This window comes from Salmo salar, chromosome ssa06 (genome assembly GCF_905237065.1).
Source record: "Salmo salar chromosome ssa06, Ssal_v3.1, whole genome shotgun sequence".
In the NCBI taxonomy this organism is placed as follows: Eukaryota; Metazoa; Chordata; class Actinopteri; order Salmoniformes; family Salmonidae; genus Salmo; species Salmo salar.
The window spans coordinates 78,859,826-78,869,503 of record NC_059447.1 but is presented as its reverse complement, the minus strand read 5'-3'; the positions used below and the strand labels follow the sequence as shown (position 1 = coordinate 78,869,503).

General features: G+C 43.4%; 1 non-coding gene across 1 annotated transcript; it reads left to right on the top strand.

Annotated features, from left to right (window-relative positions):
• Window positions 1–1,066: 1,066 nt before the first annotated feature.
• Window positions 1,067–1,142, top strand: trnav-uac (transfer RNA valine (anticodon UAC)). The gene has a single exon. It is a non-coding gene; the product is annotated as a tRNA-Val (tRNA).
• Window positions 1,143–9,678: the final 8,536 nt, after the last annotated feature.

Sequence of the window (9,678 nt, the reverse complement as noted above, 5' to 3'; positions counted from 1 at the left end):
TTTAAAGTACTACTTAAGTTGTTTTTTGGGGTATCTGTACTTTACTTGCTATTAATATTTTTGACAACTTTTACTTTTACTTCACTACATTCCTAAAGAAAGTCTTGTACTTTTTACTCCATACATTTTCCCCGATACCCAAAAGTACTTGTCCAATTCACGCACTTATCAAGAGAACATCCCTGGTCCTTCCTACTGCCTCTGATTTGGTGGACTCACTAAACACAAATGCTTCATTTGTAAATTCTGTCTGAATGGCTATCCGTAAATAAATAAAAACAAGAAAATTGTGCCATCTTGTTTGATTAATATAAGGTTCCATGACTTTGTCGACACAGGGCATCGGAACACACAAAATACATTTTGATGATTTTCATAACATTTTGAGTGTTTTATTTAACTTTTGTACACTCGTGGTGTTCCCATGTCAAAAATGACCAGTCATTAGAAATTAATGGGTGAGACTACAATTAGTGTATAAAATTGAGTTCAGGCACATGGCCATTCATCAGATGGACACACTTCCCCTCCCAGACCCCCACATGCATGTGTGTTTGAGCACACACACACACACACACACACACACTTCCCTTCTTGGCTTCCATGGCAACCCACACGGGAACCTTTCCCCAACAGAATCTTTCCCCCACGGGAACCACACCTGTTGGCATTCTCACAAACAATCGCAACATTGTTTCCATAACATATAGGACTTTTCTCGCAGCTCTGGTATATAAAGCTTTTTAAAGGTCTTGCTCACAATCTATTCTGTGGCAGCCCAATGACCAAACGATATACTGTATGTGAGGCTCTTGATCATATCTTTGATCATGGCACTGGTGAGGAAGAGAGAGCAAAATGGAACATTGGACATAGGAGAAAACGGGAATAATATGCAAACTTTACATTTACATTTTAGTCATTTAGCAGACGCTCTTATCCAGAGCGACTTACAGTAGTGAATGCATACATTTCATACATTTTTTTCTCCGTACTGGCCCCCCGTGGGAACTTTGACACAAAGTAGTCTGTGATAAATAGCACAATATGTTTCATCTGAGTATTTGCCTTCCCTGTGGCTCAGTTGGTAGAGCATGGTGTTTACAATGCCAGGGTTGTGGGTTTGATTCCCACGGGGGGCCAGTACGAAAAAAGAAAAAAAATGTATGAAATGAAATGTATGGATTCACTACTGTGAGTCGCTCTGGATAAGAGCGTCTGCTAAATGACTAAAATGTAAAATGTAAATGTATTTGTTATAGTCAAAATAATTCATACATTATGCTTTTTTTACTCAAAAATTAGTTGTATGAGCTCAGGTCAATGAGGCCTACAGGCCATAAATAGCCAATAGAAGTTCAAAACTTGTAATGTTCACAAGAACTTAAGTTGATAAAAAGATAAAAAGGTGATAATATATGTATTATTATGGATTTATAATCAGCTATATTGGGGCGGTCATTTTGTACCGGGAACACAGAATCAATTAACATGAAACGAACACAACAGGAGGGTTAAAGTATCTTTATTTTCACTCAAGTATGACAATTGAGTACTTTTTCCAACACTGAAATTATGTTTGTAACATTTCTATTCTGAACCCTTAAAGCTGCTAAAGAGCAGGCCTGGTTGGTTAGACTCAGAGATAATGTACTCAATATCACTCACGCTCAGTTCAGAATCAGCCCTCCAACGCACAGTACATTAGAGCAAACCAAGTATTAGACAGAGCATTAGGAGCAAGCATCTCTGTTTTATTTCAACAGTCCACTTCAACTCTTTAAAATGACTGTTCTATTCCCATACCCTGGTCTGATTCAAGAGCCATTCAAACCATTAGGGCCCTAATTGAAAGTAATGTTTAAAAAGAGAGTTTAGATTGAAAATATTTGAGATGACCACATAGAACATATAGTCATTTGGTCAATTAGGAACACATCAAAACAGCTAATCTGCTGCGGTACTTGGAAGATGTAGTCTCATCTATGTTTACAGTCATTTAGAAAAAGTAGCAAGATATGTACTTTCACTAACTGCTTATCTCAATCTTCCCGGGCATTACTGTCACAGCATGACCTCTTCCACCTTAAACCATCTGAGATCTGTACTATCTGCCTCCTGTGTCTGCATCAGGGTCATATCCTGAGTCGTGATAGTATGAACTAGCCATGACTGATCCAGCAGACTCAGACCAGCTCCACAATGCTGTCTCCCAGCAAGGAGCCACCAATGGAAGACACGAGGAGTTACTGCAGTCCCTTATGGAGGGACTCCATACCCTGGCAGAACACCATGATGAGGCTTCGATACATTGCTGGAGCAATTCTGCGGATTCCCTACTGGGCAGCGGGCCACACCAGTAACTATTATGACTCAGGATATGACCCAGATGCAGACACAGGAGGCAGATAGTACAGATCTCAGATGATTTATTTTAAACACAGGGCAGGCAAAGGGCAGGTCGAGGACAGGCAGGGATTCGTGATCAGGTCTGAGTCAGGCAGGTACAGGATGGCAGACAGGCTCGGGTCAGAGCAGGCAGAGGTTTATAATTAGGTCAGAGTCAGGCAGATACAGGATGGCAGGCAGGCTCGGGGTCAGGGGAGGCAGAAATAGTCAGAACCGGGAAAACTTGGAAACAGAACTTGAGAAAAAGGAAGACGGGAAAGCACGCTGGTAAGACCTGACAAGACGAACTGGCAACAGACAAACAGAGAACACAGGTGTAAATGCACAGAGATAATGGGAAGATGGGCGACACCTGGAGGGGGGTGGAGACAAGCACAAAGGCAGGTGAAACAGATCAGGGTGTGACAATTACTGGACAATGTGTAACGATTTTAGAGAATGGTAACGGTGTACTTCTTCTTGTGGGTCTCAAACTCAGGTCTCCCTGCCCATAGTCAGACCTGCTAACCACTGCTGCAACAGGCTGTACAGGCTTACCTAGGCAAGGTTAATTAAAAATGGATGAGATGGTCTCTGATGTAGACACTAGCTACGTAGCAGCTGAACATGTCTCACCATTCTTTCTGATGAGTCTACAACCTGTGTAATGGCTTAGCTAGGGGAAACATACGGCATCTGCTAGGGCTAGGCAGTTCAATCCCCCCAAACCCCTTAGAGAAGCACCCCACCACTTATAACAACAGAAATGATTGATGAGAAAAGCCCTCCTTCTTCCATACCGCCACTTTGGAAATAATCTTTTAGGCCCCAAAGCTGAGAGTCAGGGCTCCTTGTAGTGTCAGGTCTCTAATAGTCTCTCTGTAGGAGAATGGGAGCCATTAGCCAAGTAAATGACACCAGCAAGCTAAAGAACGTCCAAGGGCAAGTGAAAATGTTGCTAGGGTGAAAAGGTTTCAATCCAGCCTGAGGTTCTGGTGATGTTTGGATGTTTACCATGTATTTTCTGTAGTCCTTGGTGGGACTTCATACATACGCCTCTGTGCCCCTATCTGAGGTTGCACAATTACCAGGTTTTCTAGAAATCCTGGCTGGAAGACTCTGGATTTCCTGTTTATTCACTCCTTATTCTGTGAATCTTCCATCTGGGATTTCTGGGAAACCTCAGAATTTTTGGAAAGTTATCAGAAAGTTTTAACCCTGCTTCAGAAATACAGCTGTTCAGTCAACTGCAGTTAAAAGCTAACCACATTGTGGGTTCATTCAGAATGTTTATTATGTGCCAGAGATGTTAATGGCATTTGAACCAATACTCTTTATCAGGAATTGATTGAATTGGGTGTCATGTGTGGGGATTGGAGAAGACAGTGTGAAAGTTTGATTTGACTGACTAGAATGTGTACATTATGAGGACAATTTCCCGCTGCAGTCCTCGCCTCCTTGGCTGTTCACATGCTGAACTGGATGCCAATTCTACAGTATACACGACATTGCAAAGATGTTTATCCTTTTATTTAACCCTCTGATAATAACAGCTATCCTTATAACTAATGCGGTGTAGCCCTACATTGTGGTGAATTTACACTCTGAATGCAACATCTTGTTGACCACAAAATGAAAAGTCCCTGGCTGTTGTGTCTAAGCCTGTAAACTGTATGTTGTTGTGGTGGTTAGCTAGCTTAGCTTAGCCATAAGGAACAGAGTTGAAAAGCCCTATAATGGCTATATATAAAGGTGAATAGAGTGTCAGTGGGTGTTCAAAACAGCAGTCATACTGTCTTTTCTCTTTCTTTCTCTCTCTATCTCAATCTCTCTCCTCATCTTTTCAGTGGGAGTTGGACCATGACCTATTCTTGAAAGATGGCGCAGACAGCCATAGGTATTTCTGCTTCTAGCTCCTAAGCAAATTTGCAGTATTTCGTTTTTGTTGTGTATTATTTCTTACATTATTAGCCCAGAACGTTTTTTGTGTTATTACATAAAGACAGAAATAACTTTTGGATATCAGAGCAACAGTAACTCACGAGTATTACGACCAGGAATACGACTTCCCGAATTAAATCCTTTGTTCACACCCCCAGGGAAATTGAACTTATCCCAGAGGCTGCCCCGAAACGGCGGAGAAGAGGTATTCAAAGTGTACTTCTAGTCCCACTCAGGAGGCGGGCACACCATCCACCACTTCCGAGTATATTACTAGCTAATGTTCAGTATCTGGACAATAAAGTAGACAAGCTCAGGGTGGGGATCTCCTTCCAGAGAGACATCAGGGACTGTAACATACTCTGTTTCATGGAATCATGGTTCTCTCCAGATATACTGTCCTCGTCCATACAGCTAGCTGGGTTCTCGGTACATCGCACAGACATGAATAAAAAACTCTCCGGGAAGATGGGCTGGGGTGTATGTTTCATGATTAACCACTCATGGTGTGATTGTGATAACGTACAGAAAGTCAAGTCCTATTGTTCACTCGACCTAGAATACCTCACAATCAAATTCCGACCGTATTACTTCCCAAGATAATTCTCTTCGGTTATAGTCACAGCTGTGTATATTCCCCCTCAAGCCGATACCATGACGGCCCTCAAGGAACTACACTGGATTTTATGCAAACTGGAACCACATAGCCTGAGGGCGCATTTATTGTAGATGGGAATTTTACCAAAGCAAATTTGAGAAAAACGCTACCGAAGTCCTATCACCACATTGACTGTAGTACTCGCACTGGGAAACTGCTATTCTCTCTTCTGGGATGCCTACAAAGCCCTCCCACGCCCTCCCTCCGGCATATCAGATCACAACTCTATTTTGCTCCTCCCTTCTTATAGGCAGAAACTCAAACAGGAAGTACCTGTGCTAAGGTCTATTCAAAGCTGGGCTGACCAATCGGAATCCACGTTTCAAGATTCTTTTGATCATGCTGACTGGGATATGTTCCAGGTAGCCTTGGAGAACACGGACAAGGTGACTGAGTTCATCAGGAAGTGGATAGGGGATGTTGTTCCCACTGTGACAATTAACCTACCCAAACCAGAAACCGTGGATAGATGGCAGAATTCGTGCAAAACTGAAAGCGCGAACCACAGCATATAACCATGGCTTGGTGACTGGGAATATGGTTGAATACAAACGATGTAGTTATTCCCTCCATAAGGCAATCAAACAGGAAAAACGTCAGTACAGAAACGAAGTGGAGTCGCAATTCAACGGCTCAGACACAAGACGTATGTGGCAGGGTCTACAGGATACATCGCCCCCTTTGAGTATAACACAGTGCCGCTCCCAAGGACTGTGAGCTCTTGTTCTCCGTGGCCAACGTAAGTAAGACATTTAAGCGTGTTAACTCTCGCAAGGCTACTGGCCCAGATGGCCTCCCTAGCCAAGTCCTCAGAGCATGCGCAGACCAGCTGGCTGGAGTGTTTACGGACATATTCAATCTCTCCCTATCCCAGTCTGCTGTCCCCACTTGCTTCTAGATGTCCACCATTGTTCCTGTACCCAAGAAAGCAAAGGTAACTGAACTAAATGTGTCACGCATTTCGTTGTGTTGAGGAAAGGAGGACCAAAATGCAGCGGGATTGTGGACACTCATGTTTATTCCTGATAAAAACAGGTAAGGTATCCACTTGAAGAAAAAACAAAACAATAAACAATACTCACAACGGCAACAGTGTGGCAGGCTCAAACAAACGCAGTACACACAACAATCTCCCACAAAAGACACATACAAACACACCCTAATATATGGGACTCTCAATCAAAGGCAAATGACAACACCTGCCTTCAATTGAGAGTCCCAACCCCAATTGACCACACATAGATATACAACAGCTAGATCAATCATAGACATACATAACAAGGAACAGTGCCCAAAAACCCCGGAATACACAAATCAACAAACACACCACCCCGAATACCATAAAACGAATACCCTCTGCCACGTCCTGACCAAACTACAATACCAATTAACCCTTATACTGGCCAGGACGTGACAAAATGACTGTCACCACATAGCACTCACTTCTGACATCATGAAGTGCTTTGAGAAGCTCATTAAGGATCTTATCTGTCACACCCTGATCTGTTTCACCTGTCTTGTGCTTGTGTCCACCCCCCACCATGTGTCTCCCATTTGTCCCCATTATCTCCTATGTATTTATACCCATGTTTTCTGTTTGTCTGTTGCCAGTTCGTCGTGTCTCGTCAAGTCCTACTAGCGTTTTTTCCCTTTTCTAGTTTCTATAGTTGATGTTTTCTAGTCCTCCCGGTTTTGAGCATTCTGTCTGCCAGGACTCTGATCCTGCCTGCCGTTTTTTACTTTACTGACACTGACCTGGACTTTTGACCTCTGCCTGCCCTTGACCTGTCGTTTGCCTGCCCCCTGTTTTGTAATAAACATTTGAACTGTCTGCATCTGGGTCTTCTCCTGAGTCCTGAAAATATCCCCTCTACCTTGCCTGACCCCTTAGACCAACTTCAATTTGCTTACCATTGGATTGCACTGCACACTGCCCTATCCCATCTGGACAAGAGGAATACCTATGTACAAATGCTGTTCAGTGACTATAGCTCAGCCTTCAATACCATAGTACCCTCCAAGCTCATCATCAAGCTCGGGAACCTGGGTCTGAACCCCGCCCTGTGGCACTGGGTCCTGGACTTCCTGACGGGCCACCCCCAGGTGGTGAAGGTAGGAAACAACACCTCCACTTCCTTGATCCTCAACACAGGGGACCCACAAGGGTGCGTGCTCAGCCCCTTCCTGTACTCCTTGTTCACCCATGACTGCGTGGCCTCCAACTCAATCATCAAGTTTTCAGAGAACACAACCATAGTAAGCCTGATTACAAACAATGACGAGACAGCCTACAGGGAGGAGGTGAGGGCCCTGACAGAGTGGTGCCTGGAAAATAACCTCTCCCTCATTGTCAACAAAATGAAGGAGCTGATCGTGGACTTCAAGAAAAAGCAGAGGGAGCACACCCATATCTACATTGACAGGACTGCAGTGGAGAAGGTGGAAAGCTTTAAGTTCCTCGGCGTACACATCACTGACGATCTGAAATGGTCCACCCACACAGACAGTGGGGTGAAGAAGGCGCAACAGTGCCTCTTCAACCTCAGGAGGCTGAAGAAATTTAGCTTGGCACCTAAGACCCTCACCCACTTTTACATATGTGGAATTGAGAGCATCCTGTCTGGCTGTATCACCGCCTAGCATGGCAACTGCACCACCCGCAACCGTAGGACTCTCCAGAGAGTGGTGCGGTCTGCCCAACGCATCACCAGGGGCACACTTCCTGCCCTCTAGGAAACCTATAGCACCCGATTTCACAGGAAGGCCAAAAAGAGCATCAAGGACATCAACCACCCAAGCCACGGCCTGTTCACCTCGCTATCATTCAGATGGCGAGGTCGGTATAGGTGCATCAAAGCTGGGACAGAGAGACTGAAAAACAGCTTCTACAGTATCTCAAGGCCATCAGACTGTTAAATAGCCATCACTAGCCGGCTCCCACCCGGTTACTCAACCCTGTACCTCAGAGGCTGCTGCCCTATATAAATAGACATGGAATCACTGGTCACTTTAATAATGGAACACTAGTCACTTAAATAATGTTTACATACTGCTTTACTCATTTCATATGTATATGCTGTATTCCATTCTTCTGTATTTTAGTCAATACCACTCCGACATTGCTCATCCTAATATTTATATATTTCTTAATTCCATTATTTTACTTTTAGATTTGTGTTTATTGTGAATTGTTAGATATTACTGCACTGTTGAAGCTAGGAAAACAAGCATTTTGCTACACCTGCAATTAAATCTGCTAAATATGTGTGTGACCAATAACATTTGATTTGATTTGATTTGACCCCAAGACCTCATCATGACCCTTTAAAAGTCAGTAAAGACACCTGTTGGCACATGAAAACAGGAAGAAGAAAGGAGGACATCATTGAATGGAGCCTCAGTGCATCTTGGGCAAATTCAGTGGTTAGTTATTACTGACTTGGCACTGCAGTGATAGGTACATCGTATAAAAAACATATTGCAGATCTTTCTAATTGAGGGAGTACAAAGATTGACTGCTTAAAAGACTGAGTATGGATGTGGTATGCATACCATGAGATGTTTTGCTTGATTCCTGTAAAGTGTCTCCTGTAGTCAAATGCTTCACATGCAGAGCCTACAACTCATGCAGAGCCTACAGCTCAAGTTTCCAGTTTTTTTTGTCTTATTTCTTGTTTGTTTCACAAGAAAAAATATTTTGCATCTTCAAAGTGGTAGGCATGTTGTGTAAATCAAATGATACAAATCCCACAAAATCCATTTTAATTCCAGGTTGTAAGGCAACAAAATAGGAAACAAAGTAATCAAAATGCAACAGGAAATACAAGAAACACAACTGGAAACACAACAGGACACAAAACAGAATACACAACAGGAAACACAACGGGAAACACAACAGGAAACACAACAGGATTCACAGCAGGAAACACAACAGTAAACACAACAGGAAACACAACAGGACACACACACGCACATACGTACACACACACGTTTACATGTTGTTCACATGTTCATTACCTTGTGTGGCTTTTAAATTGATGTATCGTCATCTGGTTGATGTCATGAGTCTGTTTGTCTGCAACAGATATGTTGATGCTGCTGTCTTGGTCCAGAATAACCTTGTAAAAAAAAAGGTTTACTAAAACAGACACACTCACAGACACAGTTTAACCAGGCACTTTCCACCCACCAGCCAGCCAGTAATAATCTCTCTGAAACATTAGAACTGTGTGTGGGGTGGGGAGGGGGGCTCCTAGTGTCCCCCCTCTCTCTGTAGAGGTGCCCTGTGTCCTCCATCCCTTCTCACCAGAGACCTGGGCTGCATTCAGGAACCAGCCTGTGAATACAAGAGGATTGAAGGGGGGGAGCCTTAAACTTTGACTGTTATTTTTTTCATCACTGAACCTGCCTTGACACAAATAGTGGAATGCCTTTCAGATAATCAACATGAGAGAGAGAGAGAGAGAGAGAGAGAGAGAGAGAGAGAGAGAGAGAGAGAGAGAGAGAGAGAGAGAGAGAGAGAGAGAGAGAGAGATTCTGCTTGTTCGCCCGCTTGAGAAGCTGTATTGACTCATGAAGCGTGAAAACTTAAACCATTTAAAGGATTTTTACCAATGCAACAAAGACACAATAGCCCATTTATTTGACAAGCCCCTACAGAGTCTGCTGGCCTCTGACTACAGGCTTCTTGT